This window comes from Phyllobates terribilis, unplaced genomic scaffold, assembly GCF_046119375.1.
Source record: "Phyllobates terribilis strain yellow unplaced genomic scaffold, ASM4611937v1 Scaffold_11__3_contigs__length_659146591, whole genome shotgun sequence".
NCBI lineage: Eukaryota > Metazoa > Chordata > Amphibia > Anura > Dendrobatidae > Phyllobates > Phyllobates terribilis.
Genome location: NW_027362771.1, coordinates 78,971,969 through 78,990,399, shown reverse-complemented (window position 1 = coordinate 78,990,399; position 18,431 = coordinate 78,971,969). Strand labels below are relative to the sequence as shown.

At 43.4% G+C, this 18,431-nt stretch overlaps 1 long non-coding RNA gene across 1 annotated transcript in view; it reads left to right on the top strand.

The window, feature by feature from the left end:
- Positions 1–18,431, top strand: part of LOC141164993 (uncharacterized) — an 81,844-nt gene that overhangs the window by 18,273 nt on the left and 45,140 nt on the right. Inside the window, exons 3-4 of the long non-coding RNA XR_012251019.1 lie at positions 107–215; positions 1,033–1,194. This is a non-coding gene — a long non-coding RNA (uncharacterized lncRNA). The remainder of the gene's footprint in view (positions 1–106; positions 216–1,032; positions 1,195–18,431) is intronic.

Genomic DNA, 18,431 nt, shown 5'->3' with positions numbered 1-18,431 from the left:
ATTTATTTGAATTGGGACATTTTCCATTTCATCCTCCAACAAGTCTAATATACAAACCCCAGGGTGTTCCTTACTTTTTACATTCAACTTTCTTTGTGTCTCTTAGATGCAAATACTATTGAAGATCTGAGCAGCACCATTGCTGATGTAAACGCAACATGCGTGATGAAATCACCTGATTAGGCTGCTGACATCACTGTTGTTCTGTGGGAAGGGTAAGCCCACCATAGTAGAGCTAAAGACGTTAGTGTGAGGGCACGTTATAGAGGAGGGAGTGTGTGTGTGGGGGGGCAGTGTGAGGGTACAATATATAGATGAGGCAGAATAAGGGCACATTATGGAGAGGGGCAGTGTGGAAGGAACAGAGTGAGGGCATCTTGTACGGAGGGGACATATGGAAGGGATAGTGTGAAGTCACGTTGCTAAAAGGGAGCAGTATGGTTGGGGGCAGTCTGAGGGCACATCATAGAGAGGGAAGTGTAGGGTGGTACAGTATAGAAAGAGGGAAGTGTGTGGGATCGTGTTAGGGCACAATGTGAAGAGGGGACAGTGTTATGGAGCACTAAAAATGGAAGGGAGTATCACGGAGACGCACTATGAAGATAGGTGCAGAGTGAGGAGAAACAGTAGAGAGAGGAAAGTGTGAAGTGGGAATGATTGGTGTGGAGGCCATAATTCATAAAAGGGACAGTGTGGAGGTTATAATTCATAAGTGGAGCAGTATGGCAGATATAAACAATAAAGGCTGATAGTGTAGCATTTATAGTTCTTCAGGGAGGATGGTGTGGCAATTATAGCTCATAAGGGAGGACAGAGTGGCAGTTTTAGTTCATAAAGGTAGACAGTGTGGAAGAAATATTTAATAGGAGCGAAAAGTATGAGGGCAATGTGGAGTAACAGGGGTATTGTGGGGGGGTCATATTTTATGCACAAAGCACAATGAAGAGCAAGTTGTTTTTCGGGAACACAGTATGCGCAGATTTTTTTTTTTTTTTTTTTCCAGGGGATATTATAATGACACTTATTTTTTAGGGAGATGTGTAGGCAAGTGCTGTAGAAGGCTAGAGAATAAAAGTCTGCGTCTGCAAAGAAGAGCTGTGGGTATCAAAAATCAACATGGTGTGTGATCCAAATGAAGACAAAAGGGATGAGAATGAGTCCAATTATTAAAAACTTCACCTATAAAGTCCCTAGGTATTTATATGTTTTTGTGATACTGACAATGTTTAATCAGTATTGTGGTTCCTGTATTGTCCACAATCTGATGATGGCTGGGAACAACTCCCAGTATTTCCTCCCCATTGAACTATCATCAGAAAATGATCTATTGTTTAAATCAAGGTTTTGTGTTACAAGTAATTATTTTTTTAAAAAATGGCAATATTTTTATTCACATTATGATTTTTTATTTAAAAAATAAAATAAAAATAGTAATCTTTCAATTTTCCCCCTGGCATATTTAAACTTCCTTTCAGTAAAGCCCCCGTCTCACATAGCGAGATCGCTAGCGAGTTCGCTGCTGTGTCACGGTTTTGGTGACGCAACAGCGACCTCACCAGCGATGTCGCTATGTGTGACACTTTGCAGCGATCAGGCCCCTGCTGTGAGGTCGCTGATCGCTGCAAAGTGTCCTGGACCATTTTTTGGTCGTTGCCCTCCCGCTGGTCAGCACACATTGCTGTGTGTGACCAGCGGGAGCAGCGATCAGGCTGGTAACCATGATAAACATCGGGTTACTAGGGGCACACGCGCACTTAGTAACCCGCTGTTTATCATGGTTACGAACCTGCTAAAGTGAGCGGTAACCTCCCGCTCACCGTAGCAGAGTGGTAACCATGATAAACAACAGGTTACTAGGTGCGCGTGTGCCCCTAGTAACCCGATGTTTATCATGGTTACGAGCCTGCTAAAGTGAGCGGTAACCTCCCGCTCACCGTAGCAGAGTGGTAACCATGATAAACAACGGGTTACTAGGAGCGTGTGTGCCCCTAGTAACCCGATGTTTATCATGGTTAACAGCCTGCTCCTGCTTCAGCAGGCTGGTAACCAGGAGCAGGACATCGTGGAAAGATTCTTTCCACGATGTCGCTGCTCCCCTGATCGTTGGTGGGCCTGCCTATTTGACAGCTCACCAGCGACCACATAGCGACGCAGCAACGATCCCTGACAGGTCGTATCGTTGTCAGGATCGTTGCAGCGTCGCTAAGTGTGACGAGGCCTTAAGAGTTTACAGCATGGCTCCATGTTATCAGAAGCAAGATTACAATGACAGGTAATACCTTTGTATGCAGTGAATAACAAAGCATCCACCATGCACAATAGGTGTTTTCACACAATTTTATGGCACTTACTAATATATAAGTATTACTGGTTCTTCTCCTGCACTTCTTAGCCCTCCTTTCCTCACAAATTGCACAGTGCAATGACCAGTGTGTCCATCAGTTTCTTCTGGAATAGAAAATCAGCTTTCCCATGCCTTCAGCTTTATGTTGAAGGAGGCTGATGGACAGGTTAGTCACCTGCTCCGCCATCAGCAACCTTCTTAGGGACAAGAGAGCTTTACTACAGACTGCCGAGACCACGACCCAACCCCTTAAATAACAGGTTGCCTCCCTCCTGTATTAAGACCCAATGAGGCACATGACACATAACTCTTTTATGGACGGGGTTGCTACAGCTTTTATTTTGTTTATTCTGCTCTACTGTGTTAGTTCTGATCTCACTGCAAAAATGCTTCATTGGTAATAAGGTACACTCCCAAAAAGCAAAAATGCTGCAGTAGCTGGCAATATTGTTGTTGTGCGCACAGTCAAATTGGACTAGTAAAACAGGTATACAAAGAGTTAAATGTATATTTTTTTTAGTAATTTTTTTTAGTCAAATATTTAACAAAATTTACAACACCTTTTCTGATGTAACTAGAAATGCTAGATAGATATATGACCGAAAAGGCAGCAACTGCAACAGGATGCTGTATTGGTATGGCATGTGTGTATGTAAATTTTGACTAGTAAAACCCGTGTGCAAAAAATATGTTTGTGACACGCACACTTTGTCCAGTAAACAGTTGTAGTTAAATGTCTGAATGCTTGGATTTTGAGGAATTTGGTTTTTTTCAAAAATATTTAGCACCTTCCCCTTCCCAAAAATGATTGCGAAAGAAAAGCAAAAAACTTAGAAGAGTCTCTTGTAACAAGCAGGACAATTTCTATGACTGACACAGATGTCTATTTTTTTTTTTGTTGAAAATATTGAACTGCATGAATTGCAGCATTCTAGTACATAAAGAATGATGGGAGCTACACCATATCATTGATCAATCACACAGAATCTCTTCCCATATAAATTGAATCCTTGTATAATTTTCAGATTTACTACTGCACTCATTATCTTCAGCGCTACAGTTGTATATCACAGTATGTCTGGCATATGCACTAAAGATCTGGTGCTCCAGCATTGGTACCCAGATCGCCGGCGATTGATACTTTTAATGCTGATACAGTTCGATCCTGTGGTAGAGCGCATGCTGTTATAGGCCTACAGTCTACCAACTGTCAGCAGCCCAATGCACTGAAGAGGGAAGTAAGTGGGCATTATTACTGGAAAGAGCACTCTAGGGGCACAACATTGGGGTTATTATTCTAAAGGGGGAAATTTGGGAATATTATTACTGGAGGGGATAGTCTTAGTCAAGGCATATTGTAGCATCAGCGTCTCTGCCCCCTGACAGGCAGAGACGCCGTCCCCCTTACCGCCGCTCTCCTGGCCCGGCGTCTTCTGGCTCTCCTGCTGCTGCTGCCGGCGCGCGCAGCCTCCCGGGCACTGTGCTTAGGGCGCGCGCGTGCTCCCTCCCTCTTAAAGGGGCCGCGCACCGTCCTAAGGAGTCCCCGGCCAATGGCCGGAGGACTTCTCATATAAAAGGCTCCTTCTCCAAAATGGAGGTGCCTGTGCAAGGTTGTAGCTCTGTGTTCTAACTCTGCTTCAGCCCTCATGTCCCGCTGCTAGTCTGACTACCAGTCCAGTCCGCCAGCCTGACTACCAGTCCAGTCAGCCAGCCTTACTATCAGTCCAGTCCGTCAGCCTGACTATCAGTCCAGTCCGCCAGCCTGACTACCAGTCCAGTCCGCCAGCCTGACTACCAGTCCAGTCCGCCAGCCTGACTACCAGTCCAGTCCGCCAGCCTGACTATCAGTCCAGTCCGCCAGCCTAACTACCAGCCCACTCCGCCAGCCTGACTACCAGTCCAGTCCGCCAGCCTGACTACCAGTCCAGTCCGCCAGCCTGACTACCAGTCCAGTCCGCCAGCCTGACTACCAGTCCAGTCCGCCAGCCTGACTACCTGTCTCCACCAGCCAAGTACACTCTCCAGCCCGACGGTCTGCCTACGATCCAAACCCGCCAGTCTGTCTATGGGCTAGGCTTGCCTGCCTACACGGAGAACGTACCAGTTACCTGCCGTGCCTACCAGCCAGCCTACCTGGAGGCTACTGCCAGTTACCCATGGTGTCTGCCAGTCCGTCTACCCGGATCACCCGTCAGCCTGCCTGCCGCGCTCATCTGCTGTACAGGTCAGTCCCTGCCTTCTGACCCGTGGGAGTCACCTGCTCTCATACAAGGACTGGCCCAGAGTAGCACCTGGTCCGTCTGCTCGGTCCTTCCCTGGTTCACGGAGTCGATTGAGCCGCCGTGTGACCTTGGTCAGTCCGAGTTGATACCTAGTTACACCCCTCTGGTCCCTCCTTGCACCGCAGCACAGAGGTTCCACCACCCGGATCCGTAACACATATTATTACTGAAGGAGGTAGTAAGGAGGCACTGAAGAGGGCACTCTGAGGGCATTATTACTGGAGAGGGCACTCTTGCAGCATTAATCCTGGTGGGAGGACTCTGTAGGCATTATTGCTGGAAGTGAATGTTTGGGGGCATTATTATTGGGTTGGCCACTCTGGAGGCATTATTTCTGGAGGAGGTACTCTGGAGACAATATTACTGGAGGGAGCACTCTGGTAACATTATTCTTGGAGGATGCATTCTGGGAACAACATTACTAGTGGGGTAGTGAGGGCATTATTCTTGTAAAGGGCATTCTTAATATTGCTAAAGTTAGCACACTGAGGACATTATTACTGAAAGGGGCACTTTTGGTACATTATTACTGGAGGGGGTAGTCAAGGGTCAATATTACTGAAGGATATATTAAGGGAACATTATTACTGGAGAGGACACTCTAGCGCCATTGTTACTGGGGAAACGCTGGGTGTATTATTATGAAAGGGCACTCTGGTGTTAGGATCATTCAGCCATGGAGGGTCCTTGTTGGAGTCGGGGTATCCCCGTAACAAGAAATACACAGACACGTAGTGTATAATCAAGTACTGGGAAGCCCCTGAGCGCATCTGCCTCTATAAGTGCTGTCCCTTTATTTATACTAATAATCATTTTTTTTGTCAGACATGCGCAGTAAAATGCCTTTGTTTCACAAGCAGTGAAGTGATGATTCATAACAGTGGAATGTTGATAAGAAAGTTTCATAAACAGAAAAGTGATAATTCATAGCAATAGAAGGTTGCTGAGACAGCTAAAAACAAGTTACAATCTAATTTCTGGGCGTCAGTCCAAATGTCCAGATAAGGGAAGAATAACTTCATCTGTGTCTTACATCGTAGTCTTGGGTGAAGTATAACTTCTATCATCCTCTCAGTCCCCCCTTTGATTCTTCCTTATGGACTTTTGGTAGAAGACCTGGTCCGGGAGTTCTTTTCTTTCATATTCTTGAATCCGTGTTACAAAGCTTATTTATGCATATTAAAATAATTTTTAATCCTATTTTAAACACTACATATATGACTACTATAATTAGCACAATCTGTAATATACCTTGCAGAATTCCAGCCACCCAACCTCCAATACCCTTAAACCAGTTCTTTGGGTTGAGAAAGGAGAAGGTGTCTGACCACCAGCTATCTTTATTTTGGTCATTGTGTCTGTCATATTCATCCCGTAATCGTTGTATATCTGCCAGCTTGAACCTCATACTCATTGTACTGTTTGGATCTATGTAATGACAACAGGTTGGACCAATAATTTGACACATTCCTCCCTGGGCCGCAGTTAGGTAGTCTAACACTACAGTATGTTGATTAGTAACAATTATAAGTTGATTTTGGACAGCTATACTAGTATTAAGTATATCCATAATATCCCATATCTGATCATCTAGATAGTCGGTGGCCTGAACTAATTTATCTCACATCTGCATCAACATTGGATACACAAAGAAAGTGCTGAATATTTTATTAGGAATTCCCATTTGGACCACATGTGGCCTACCTGAAGGTCTAGGCGAGTTGTCGGCTGCTCTTTTGTATAGTGTGTGTTTAGGTACTGCTTGCATATCTACCTGCTGATTCTGAACTATAAATGTGGCCGGTGTTAAGCGTCCTAGAGTACATGCACCTTTTATTCCTACTGGGAGCCATTTGTATGCTCCATTTCCACAAATCCAGAAGGTTCCTTCAGGCAGATCCCATATTGCAGAGTGTTGGAGCACCAACCTATGTACCAAATCTAAAAATTTAGATACATTCTGAAGTATACACCAAGGGGGTTTTTGACCTAATGGACTACAGTATCCTGCATCTGGATTTTCACAAGTCGGTGTACCTGGGTCATATGCACTTGACTCATTACATAATATATTACCTGGTATCTTTGAACATGTATCATTGTTTCCATCGGGGAATAATTGTGAATATTTCCAACCATTATTGTGTATGTATTTTTCTACTATATCAGGTTTAAAAGGTTGAGAAGAAGATACTGTGCTACTAAAACTGAGTTGTATATTTTCTGTAGGAATTAACCCTAAGTCTGTTAGTCCCGTCTTATTTCTAGGAACCCATACACCTCCTTTAAACGCTAAATATTGTAAGTTGTTTATTTTTCCGGTCATATTACCTTGCCACCAGGGAAATCCCACCCACCCCACAACTGGGATGGCAACAGTGGTGTTCCATAATCTAGAATTAACGGTTTGGTTATTTGCTAATTTGTCTGAGCAATTAGTCCATGTAAACACTTCCTCAGGGGTCATGGGTACGGCCAGGAAGGGTATGCTCGTGGCTGATATTGGAGAATGCGTACAAATCCAACAGTCTGCTATTTTCTGTCCGCCATCGAGCAGCCCGTTTACCAATGTCTCATGATGTTTTATAAATTTATTATCTGCAGGTTTTGGGGAACTTAGTTTATCCCACAGGTCTCCCTGATCTATCGTTATAGCTAACACAAGTACAATCACCACTATTTCTTTTTGCAATGGCTTGCATGTACCCATGCTGATTTTCCTTCCAATTTTACTGCAGTTGGAGTTGTCAATAACACCTGATATGGACCCTCAAATCTGGGTTCTAGCGTTCTTCTGTTATGTCTTTTTACGTAAACTTCGTCTCCTGGTTGCAGCTTGTGCGTTCCCTCAATGGAATCAGGATCTGGATTGGAAGAGAACACTAAAGAGTGTATTTTAGACACATGCTTACATAAATTTTGTACATAAGCAGTTAAGCTTTCAGTTTCTAACATTAAAGTCTGTGGGAAATACAATCCTGTATTGGCAACTCTACCAAACAATATTTCATGGGGGGTGAGTTTGCTCTTTCCCTGGGGGGTGTTTCTGACTGAATACAATGCTATTGGGAGACACTCAGTCCATGGTTTCTGTGTTTCTGCCATGGCTTTCTGTATTTTTAACTTAAGTGTTCCATTCATTCTCTCAACCTTACCAGAACTCTGTGGGTGGTAAGGGGTGTGTAGTTCACTTTTTATACACAACATTTTCATTACATTCTGAAAGATCTCTCCAGTAAAATGTGTACCTCTATCTGACTCGATCACTTCTGGGATACCATAACGGGGTACCAGTTCATGTGCTATTTTTACTGCAGTGACTTTAGCCGTGGCTGTATGAACTGGATAAGCCTCTGGCCACCCCGAAAACATGTCCACACATACCAGTACATACTCATAGTGTCCATGCTTAGGCATCTGGATGTAATCGATCTGAAGTCTCTGGAATGGATATAGTGGTCTTACATGGTGCTTCTGGGGGGTCTTAACAGTCTGTCCTGGATTGTGGGCTAAACAGATTTCACAAGAACCACATTTTGCTCGAGCTACCTGGCCGAACCCTGGGGCTAACCACTTCTGTCTGACCCTCTGTATCATACCGTTTGCAGACACATGTGTAGGTCCGTGGGCTTCACTGACCACAACAGGGTACCACGCTCGGGGGAGACAAAGCTCATCTCCTTTTCTCCATAGTCCTTCTTTTTCTTCTGCCCCCTGTTTCTGCCACTCTTCTTTTTCTTCTCTACTCACCTGCTGGTGGGCTTCTTTGAGCCGTGTAATTAAGTCAAATTCTGATACTGCACTAATAGTGTGGTCAGTTGTCAGAGGTTTTACTGCAGCTCGCTTAGCAGCCTTGTCGGCTCGGTCATTACCCCTAGCTATCTCGGTGTCGAGTCTTACATGTGCAGGTACTTTTATTACTGCTACTTGTTTGGTTGAGGCAGCTGATTCTAGGATTTGTCTAATCATTGAAATGTGTTTTGGCAATACCTGATTCAGTATGCCATGTACATCATGTGTAGTTTGTACTATTAAGGCATGGTCTAGTACTATTTCTGAGGCTTTTTCTACCAAAAGAGAGACAGCTGCTACTACTCTGACACATGATGGTGCAGCTTTGGTAACATTATCTAATTGAGCAGAATAGTATGCGACAGGTCTTTGTTTATTTTCATGTTTCTGTGTTAGTACTCCTGTAGCATGATTAGACATTTCCGCAGCCATTAATTGGAATGGTTTGGCGTAGTCTGGGATTCCCAAGGCCGGGGCTGACATGAGACCTGTCTTGAGGTCTTGAAAGGCTATGAGCGCTGATTCAGTTAACTGAAAAGGCTCGATTTTTAAACAATCATATAGAGGTTGCATAAGCTGACTAGCATGTATAACCCATTGTCTGCAGTGTGATACTATTCCCAAAAATGCTCTTAATGTTTTGTAGTTCTTGGGAGGAACAAGATCTCTAATGATTTTTAGTCTGTCGGCGGTGAGGTGCCGAATACCTTGTGAAATGCAGTGTCCTAGAAATACTACCGTAGTCATACAAAGTTGTACTTTTTTCTTGTTAACTTTACAGCCCATGTCTGCTAGAAATATTAACAATCTTATTGTGTTGCTGTTTGCGGACTCTTGAGCAGGGGCACATAATAATAGGTCATCAACATATTGAAGAATTACAACCTCATCCGTAGGTTTGAAATTTTGAAGAACTGATCTCATAGCTTCTGAGTACAAGGTAGGTGAATGTATCATACCCTGTGGTAATCTTGTCCATGCTAATTGTCTATTCTTAAATGTAAATGCAAACAGTTTGTAACAGTCTGGGTGTAATGGTACTGAAAAAAATGCATTTGATAAGTCTATGACAGAAAATACTCGTGCTGTTGCTGGGATCTGTGATAGCAACGTGTGTGGATTTGGTACAACAGGAGTAATAGGTTCCAAAATTTTATTTATCTCTCTTAAATCATGTACCATCCGGTATCTAGCAGCTGACCCCTCAGTAGATTTCTTTTTTACGGGGTACAACGGTGTATTGGCTGGTGACTTTACTTCTATCAGTACTCCAGTTTTTAGATAATCTTTTATCTGTTCTCCTATGGCGTGTTCTTGTTGGGCACTAATAGGATACTGTCTCAATTGGGGTAGTGTCACACCTGGAACAGGAGTGACTTTTACTGGAGCTATTGGCATTAGTCCTACATCGGTGTCATGTTGTGCCCATAATTTTTCTGGTACCTCAGAAAGATCTAAAATAATTTGGGTAGGGGCAGGGTCTTTCTCATCCTCTAAGGCTTGGACTTTTACAATGTTTTCTAGAGACTCTTGGTCATCAGGCACCAAAATTTGGACTCTACCATCCTTTGTCTCTTATCACTCCTGCTTTTCTAACCCGAATGTCCTCCCATAGTTTCCTGTTAAACCTGTCATGCCTTGCTACCTGAAAAGTTTTGCAAACTTTCCCTAAATTCTTAGTTGCTTCTACACCACACCTTTCTTTCACGATTGTATAGACATCTTGTTCATCATTTGTGGTCTTAGTCTGTTTGTTGCCCATTTTTCCTGACTATTCTTACCTTAGGAGGCTTTTTGGGTTAGATAAAATATATTCTATATTTTACCTTTCCTCGTTACCTATTCTGTCCTAAGGAGCCATTGTTGCCCATTTTTCCTGACTATTCCTACCTTAGGAGGCTTTTTGGGTTAGATAAAATATATTCTATATTTTACCTTTCCTCGTTACCTATTCTGTCCTAAGGAGCCAGTATCTGAAACGGTTTCTCTGGACCGTTTTGTCTGAAGTGTAGAGTAATTCTAACACAAATATATATGGCAACAAGGGCAAGACCAACAATACATAAAATGAACCATACAGTCTCCATTATATATCGTGTCCCTGGAGTATTTTCATTACTTCCATGGGCTCATTCTGTCAATCTCTTATCCGTCAAAAAGGAGGACAAAGGTTCGGGAGTTAAGCGTGAGCGAAGGTTTCCCCGAAAGGACACAACCTTATGACTCAGTTAGGCAATCTCCGTAATACTTATGTCATCTACCTTAGTGCGGCTTATGAGGCTATTCCCGACATCCACATCTCTTTCATACCATCCGTTTCATAACCTTCTCTGACCTCTCCTTCGGCAGATCCTACAGTATATACATGAATGACCCGAGCTATAGGTATCCTTCTCTACTAGTTCCTCAATCCCAACACAAGATATGCATGAAATTTACGGACTATCGCAGAGCAGATGTAAGAGAACTAACAGTGTCTCTTACCTGGCCAGGTTTGTCATCTGCTGTTCCGATGTCCCAATCTCAGCGGTTACTCGTACCGGTCGATGAACTTGAAGGAATACGCAGACCTCGGGTCCCTGTTTCGGGCGCCAGGAATTGTTAGGATCATTCAGCCATGGAGGGTCCTTGTTGGAGTCGGGGTATCCCCGTAACAAGAAATACACAGACACGTAGTGTATAATCAAGTACTGGGAAGCCCCTGAGCGCGTCTGCCTCTATAAGTGCTGTCCCTTTATTTATACTAATAATCATTTTTTTTGTCAGACATGCGCAGTAAAATGCCTTTGTTTCACAAGCAGTGAAGTGATGATTCATAACAGTGGAATGTTGATAAGAAAGTTTCATAAACAGAAAAGTGATAATTCATAGCAATAGAAGGTTGCTGAGACAGCTAAAAACAAGTTACAATCTAATTTCTGGGCGTCAGTCCAAATGTCCAGATAAGGGAAGAATAACTTCATCTGTGTCTTACATCGTAGTCTTGGGTGAAGTATAACTTCTATCATCCTCTCACTGGGAACAATATAACTGGAAGGGGTAGTCAAGGGGAATTACTACTGGGTAGGCACTGTGAGGTAATTATTATTGAAATAGGCAGCCTGAGGAAAGTATTACTTGAAAGGACACCCAAGGGTAATTATTATTAAATTAGACATTCTGAGGGCATTGTTACTGGAGGGGGAAGTCAGGGGAAATTATGTCTGGAGGTACTAGTTAAAGGAGTGGTCTGAAGTCAAAGTAAATTTCATCCTAAATTCCTATCTATTTAGTGCCATAATCTAAGCTTATTTCTAATATACTTGCATTAAAAATTCCCTATCCTCCACTAACTACACTATTTAACTGCTATTGTATTTTTTTGTTCACTTCCTGTGTAATGATGAATCTTTTAAGTATCCCATTGCATACTGTGATACTCAAAAGAAGTGTCATTTCTACTGCAGAGAGAGGCTTATGACACATGTGCCAACCACAGCAATCAGCGTTACTGTCCTTATTGCAATAGCACTGTACAAAGTGAACTAAACTTGCAATGGTGCGAACAAGCCTTGTCCATCTGGAGAAGCGTTGAAATTGCTGACAGCTCAAGCCAACCTTCACTTTGGATTTGTTGATGAGGGTGCTGACATCAGGACGTATCTCAGGACATTAACTTTGAACAGTTTGTGACTCTTATACAAACATACATCACCCACAATTACCCAGCCTGGATCCAGTCTTTGAGCATATGGAGAGAATAATCTGGGCCATTGCATTGTTGGCCAACCTTGTGGACCCTCAAAATATCCCTCCTGAGTAGGATTAGAATGTCAGCATTCATGTCTATAGGAGTAATTTCCTTAGGAGTAATTTCCTTAGGTGCCTCAAGTGAGAATGATAAAGCGCAGCTTCTAGAGTGGGAATTTTTTCCCTATTATCATGTGTCTGGTCACATTCAATTGAGGTTGGCAAGGGTATATGCATATTCCCCTTGATTGAAAAGACAATGTATCCAGAGGTCCTTCTGCCAGAACTCTCAATATGACCAGGGCAGGTGTTGAGGGTGTATGGAGCCGCATGTCCCCTTATGTTGAAGATCTGAAAGAATTTAGGTTTTGCTAGAGACCTGTTGCTTTGCTCATCTATTATGGCATATATTCTGGTGGCCTTGTCAGCTTGTCCTTCTGCATAGACCTTGACAAAACATACTTTGGCCAGCATTTGGGACCTGTCCCTTCTCCACATACTTCAATACAAAAAGAGGAAACAGCGGTTGCAGTTGGATCAGGAGCTGTAAGTCTCCGCCATGCTTTGGGACAGGGCTGGATGCTCCTGAAGGTTGTGAATTGTGAGAATATGGTGTGAGATGTATAGCTGTAACGTGTTTGTCATTACTGTAATCAGTGCCCTTAATGACTGCCTTACAGTGCTTAGCAACGTGGCCTCTGGAGGCACAACACTTGTAACATATCCCAAGCTCCTTGAGAATATCTCTATGCTGTTGCAAAGTCTTTGCCCTGAGCCCAACACATTCCTTAAGTGGGTGAGGTTTTTTGTGGATAGGGCACATATGGTTGCTGTCCATATCTTTATGAACAAGAGCATTTGGTTTAGCAGGGGAGGGTGCAGTAAATACAATACCAGTCTTTCCAACTGATACTGTGCCCCTTAACTCTCTTCTGTTGGCAGTGTTATCCTATCTTGTACATGATGATGAAGCTGGTGGAGTAGGTTCAGTGAAATCAAAGCTGGGATCGTTCTTTTTTAGAGCTTTTCGGGCTTGATCACTGATGAACCTGGAATAATGTGAAAAGGGAGGAAAGGACACATTATGCTCACTTTTGTACCTTGAGCCGTGGTATGCCCATTTCTCCTGTATGTTGTATGCCAACTTGGTCACCACTGGATTCACACCATGAGCAATGTCAAGGTAACTCAGTCCTGGCAGACGTGGGTCTAATTTTGCCAATTCAATTTCCTTTAGCAGGTAAATCAGATCTTGAAGCTTGCAGTTGTCCTTGTTTGTTATCTTTGGGAAAGTTTACAGTGTCTTAAATAAAGCATGTTCTATAGCTTCAGGGCTGCTGTAGGTTTCTTCCAATCTTCCAGTCTTTCCCATGCTACTGCAAAACGTGCATCTGAATGCCTGACATGAACTGCTCTTAATGTCTTGAGGCTCTAGGCAGATTATGGACCTAACCAGTTAACAAGCAAGTCCAGTTGTTTCTTGACTGTGAAATTAAGATCTTCGATTACAGCTTGAAAATAGACTTCCAGGCTCTATAGTTCTCAGCACGGTTGTCAAACTTTGAGAGACTGATGTTTATCAGCTCCTCTCGAATTGTGTATCTGGCGATGTCAGTCATGTCTGGCCTCCCAGTCATTGTTGCTGGATTAACTTGTGGCGCCCCTGGGGGATGTAAGCTTTCTGGTATAAGTGACAGAGATGTATCAGGACTAGTGATGAGCGAGCACTATAATGCTCGGGTGCTCGTTGCTCGGGTAATGATCGTAATGATCGGGTGCTTGACTTGCGTAATGAGCCCAATATAAGTCAATGGGAAACTCATGCATTTTTCCGGCCAACCACCACCCCCCCCCCCCGAAGGTCTGGCGGGGGCCTAAAAATTGGTCAAATCGATGGAAACAGTGCTGAAATGACATGGGAACAGCATGGGGAAGACCCCTGGAAGCATCTCCGACTCCCAGGTCACTGCTGTGAACAATGTTGTTAGAGTATAACGCGACTTTTATGGACTGACAATAAAAAATGAGATAAAAAAATGGATTTTCCTGGAAAAAATGTTAAGGAACATTCTTTCCAGGGTAATGCTTTATATACAAGGCAAAATAAATAACCAAAAACAAAAATGCTCCTCCACACCTTGGACTATGTTCACACGTAGAGTTTTTGATGCGTTTTTCCACTTTTGCATTTCTTTCCACGGTAAAAAATACATTCACCAGTAAATATAATTTTAACATTTTACTACCTTATCTGGCCATGTGGTGTGTGAGACATGATCAGACACATCCAGAATGAACAATCATTTCCAGCTGATAATACCATCTAGCACCTGTCCCTATTTTAAAAGCTGCTAACAGAGTTATCAATAGGGAATAGATATTTTTTTTCAGCACAGAGTATAGTACAATAATCCCTGACTAGATGCCTGTAAGAGACTATTCCAAATGCTAGAGGTCACCCGTATATGAATCTCAGAAAAAAGAGGTAATATAGTACAATAAAAAATAGAATTTAACCGACTCCGAAGAGGTTTTTTGGTACGTTGCACCACCAAACTGTGAAGGAACGCAGGCAACCCTGTCTGCTTTCATCAATTTCTAACACAGATCACTGTTCAACATTATGAATTGGTCAACGAGTGCATGGAAAAAATCTATCAAGTTATGGATTATTGTAGGGATGTATGCAACCAGAAGCAACACTCATTTCCAGCTGATAATATCATCAATCCAGCATTATCAATAGGGAATAGATTTTTATTTTTTTTCAACACGGAGTATAATATAATAATCCCTAAGTAGATGCCTGTAAGATGCTATCCCTACTGCTATAGGTCACCCGTACACAATTCTGAGATGAGAGATAATATTGTACAATAAAAAAAGATTTTAACCGGTGCCAAAAAGTTTGGACGTGGAAGCAACAAACAGCGAAGCTACGCAAGCAACCCTGCCTGCTTTCATGAATTTGTGAGTAAAGATCACCATTAAAAAATATGAATCGATCAATGAGTGCATGGAAAATATCAAGTAATGCACTGTGGAAGAGATGTATTCGACGACAATGAACAACACTCATCTCCAGTTGATGATACCTTGCACCTGTCCCTATTGTAAATGCAGCTAACAGCAGTATCAATAGGGAATAGAATAGATGGAATTTTTTTTTTGCAGCAGTATGCAGTATAAGGCAATAATACCTGGCTGGATTGGTTTAATACGCTATCCATACTGCAATAGCTCACCTGTAAACAAATTTCAGATAAGGGAGGTAATATTGTAGAATATTGAATTGATTTGAATTGGTCTTCCTATTATTAAGGAGTGGGTCTCCTATACTGTTCTTGCGTATATGTTTTAATACCCCCGGTGGCACAAAAAAACATCTCTGACAAAAGCTAGCAGCCAGGACCTCCAAGGCATAGAGAGACAGTTCATGCCACATGTCCAGCTTGGATACTCAATAGTTGTAAGGCACAGAGGAATCATGGAGGATGCTGGTACAGTCACCAAGGTAGTCCTTCAGCATCTTCCAAAACTTTTCCCTGCTTGTCAGAGTAACCCACGCATCAGGGTCTGGGTGCTGGGAGGGTCTGAGAAAACAGTCCCAGACCTTTGACAGCGTTCCCCTGCATCTGCTTTGTTTCTCCCTTTCTTGTACTCTTTGGTTGTCCAAGAAACTGTTACCTCTGCTGCCAGCATTGTCAGATGGGATTTTTTTTAATAATTCTTCAACAAGGGCCATTTGGTACTGCAACATATAACATAGGTGTGGGTCTCCTATACTTTTATTGCATATGCAGCAAGCTCAAGGGTTGTTCAAAATTAGGACACACTCCAATACCACTTTGAATAGACGTAGTGAAGGGCCTCAGTACTTTTCTTTTTCCCTTCTTAAGGAATGGGTCTCCTATACTGTTATTGCATATGAGGCAAGTTCAAGGGCTGCCAAAAATTAGGACACAATCGAATATCTCTTTGAAGTGACGTAGAAGTGTGCCTCATTAAAAAATTGTTCCCATTATAAAGGAGTGGGTCTCCTATACTTTTATTGCGTATGCAGTGACTTCAAGTAATGCCAAAAATTAGGATGCACTCCGATACCTCTTTGAAGAGACGTAGAGGAGGGCCTCATTAAAAAAATTGTTCCTATTATTAAGGAGTGGGTCTCTTATACTTGTAATGCACATGCAGTAAGTACATGGGCTGAAAACATTTACCTCTGGGGGTGCATACAAGAACATACTGTATAACATACAGAATGTTGGAGGTAGGCCTCTAAAAATATTTCCTACGGACATCATAAACACCTTTAAAAAAATGTATGTGATTGTTGCATGATGGTCAACCTGTTGATATGTTGGTGGAGGATGAGGAGATGGAGAAGGAGGAGAGTGACATAAAATAGATAAAATCATGAAGCGTATACTCATGTCTGCATGTGAAGAGATGCATGGGAAAAGACCCCCCCCAAAAAAAACTGGATTTGACTTTATGTTCCACTGCTATCATCCAGTGGTGTTGAGAAGTCTGGCCCATTCCAGCCCTTGTTAATTTTTATGAGTCAGCCTTTCAGCATTTTCAGTTGACAGGCGGATGCACCTATCATATATAATACCCCCGGCGGCACTAAAAGCCCACTCTGACAAAACGCTACTGGCAGGGAAGGCCAGGACATCCAAGGCGTAGAGAGACAGTTCATGCCACGTGTCCATCTTGGATACCCAATAGTTATAAGACACAAAGGAATCAAGGAGATCGCTGGTACGGTCAGCAAGGTACTCCTTCAGCATCTTCCAAAACTTTTCCCTCCTTGTCAGAGTACCCTGCACATCAGGGCCTGGGCTCTGGGAGGGTCTGAGAAAATTGTCCCAGACCTTTGACAGTGTTCCCCTGCCTCTGTTCCATCGTATTTGGATCTCCCTCGACAGTACTCGTTGTCCAACAAACTGTGACCTCTGCCGCCAGTATTTTCAGAAAGGAATTTTTTTTTAAATTCTTCAGCAATGGCCTTCTGGTACTGCAACATTTATTTTAGACCTCTTCATCATGGGAAGGAGAGATAGAAAGTTCTCCTTGTAGCGTGGGTCTAGAAGTGTGACTAACCAGTAATTAGTATTGACCAAAATGCATACAACGCAAGGATCATGGCAAAGGCAGTGGAACATAAAGTCAGCCATGTGTGCCAGACTGCCAACAGCCAAGACTTCCCTGTCCTGACCAAGAGGACAACTGTGCATGCTCTCCTCCTCTTCATCATCCTCCTCCTGGTCCTCCTCATTCCCCCTCTCCTCAGACCATCCACGCTGAACAGACTGTAAGAATGTTGTGTGGGTGGTACCGTCTGTAGCGCAGGAAACCAGCTCCTGTTCCTCATTTTACTCCCCCTCCGCATTATCACCCAATCCCCGTTGAGATGAGATGAAGCAGGGCTGTGTAGCATCACCCTGTACAGTTACTTGCTCCATCTCATTGTGCTCCGCCTGCAATGCCTCCTCTTTAATTGTGAGTAGCGAGCATTTCAGTAGACAGAGAAACGGGATGGATGATGCTAATTATGGAGTCATCGCCGCTCACTATCTTGGTGGAGTCCTCAAAGTTTTGGAGGACGGCACAGATGTCAGACATCCATTCCCACTCATCAGCTATTATGTGCGGAGGCTGACTGAATACCGACGGGCGTGTTGAAGCTGGTACTCAAAAAGTCCTCTCTGCTGCTCACAAATCCTTCCAAAGATATACAACATTAAGTTCCAATGTGTGGGGACATCGCACACCAGTCGGTGAGCTGGAAGCTGTAAATGCTGTTTAAGCACGGCGAGGGAGGCAGAAGCTGTAGCGGACTTTCTAAAATGGGCACACAACTTATTTTCACAAGCAGCTCAGGCAGATCTGGGTAGGTTTTGAGAAACCACTGAAGCACTAGGTTGAGCACATGGGCCAGGCACGGTACGTGTGTGTGGTTGCCCAGCCGCAGAGCCGCCATCAGTTTCCAGCCATTGTCACACATGACCATGCCTGGCTGTAGGTTCAGCGGTGACAGCCACAGATCTGCCTGCTCTGTTACAGCTTTCAACAACTCTATAGCTGTGTGCGGTTTGTCACCTAAGTATACAGCCTGTTGCCGCTTGGCCAAGGCAGTGCTGCAGTGCTTCCAGTTTCCGACTGATGTGGTCATTTCGGTGATGGAGGCTGAAAAGGAGGAGGACGAGGTGCAGGAGCTGTAGAATGTGGGGAGCAACCCTGATTGACCCAGGGCCCGCAATCCTGAGCATCGGGAGGAT